Below are 1,293 nucleotides of genomic sequence, written 5' to 3' on the forward strand. Positions count from 1 at the left end.
CATCAACCGGCCTTTAGTTCTCCAGGAGCTGGATGTTCTCAGCTCCTGGTGCTGCCACTGATTGTATGTCCCAGAAATCATTTAATCTCTTTTTGACCCAGTTCTAGAGCTGGGCAAATATTGATTTTTTTTTTTTTTGGTTATGTTGTTGTTCACTTGCCAAACTGGGGAGGGAAAAACAAACTCCACTTTAGGCCGAGCTGCAGTGAAATGGAGATTTGTTGTTACCACTGGGTTCCTGATTTTGTTCAAATATCACCATTTTGGCTGCTTCAACTCCAGACTCAAAATATTTATCTTGTTGTGCTTTGCTTTAATCTCTTCATTAAATATGCAAAACCCCCAATCAAAATATTGGAGGCACGACAACAACAGTTTAACGAGATTCCAAGTGGAGGGAACTCTCCTGCAGTTCTCTCCAAGTTTTTTCCCCCCATTTCTCAGATGCTGCTATTTCCACATGATAAATTAGCCATGGAAAATAAAAATTAAATAAAGCAAGAGCTAAACTGGGCCCTGATGGTCAAACCCAAAGGAGGGAAGCAAAGCTTGATGAACCTTCTCCTGTCTAATTTTAATTAATGCCTTTAGATCCATCAACTGTGTATTGGTAAGATATAAACCCCAGGAAATACATATTTTTTAAGGTTTATATAAAATAGATAAAGGCTTTTAGGTAGTTTTTAAACTGCTGGAGCCCCCATTTCAAGTGACACCATCAAGGATGTGACCACTGGAGGAATCACCAGCATCTCCCAAAATCTTCTTGTTCCAAACACCAGCAGGGAAAGGTTGTGATCAGAAACCACCACTGGGAGAACATATCAGATATATCCTGATAAATATTCATTCTCCTGACACTCATCTGAGAGAGGAATCCATGGAATCATCAGTGATCCTCACATGCAAGCTCAGGATGTCAGCAAAGATGTGCAATTTTAGTCCTGCCTGACTTTAGATACATCAACTTTTTTTTCAGGACATAAAGCCCATAAAATACGTATTTTTTAAGGTTTATATAAAATAAATAAGGAGTTTTAGGTAGTTTTTAGGCTGCTGGAGCCCAAACTCAACTGGCACATCAAGGATGGTCATCACCCTGCAACCAATCCAGGGCTGGAGCAATCACCAGCATCTCCAAAAATCGACTTGTTCCAAACACCAGAAGTCAAAGATTGTGATCAAACCCTTCAGAAAACCACTGGGAGATTATATCAGATATATCCTGATAAATATTCATTCTCCTGACACTCCTCTGAGAGAAAAATCCATGGAATTATCAGTGATCCTCAC

Source organism: Manacus vitellinus, unplaced genomic scaffold (genome assembly GCF_001715985.3).
Source record: "Manacus vitellinus isolate BGI_N305 unplaced genomic scaffold, ASM171598v3 scaffold_116_pilon, whole genome shotgun sequence".
Lineage (NCBI taxonomy): Eukaryota > Metazoa > Chordata > Aves > Passeriformes > Pipridae > Manacus > Manacus vitellinus.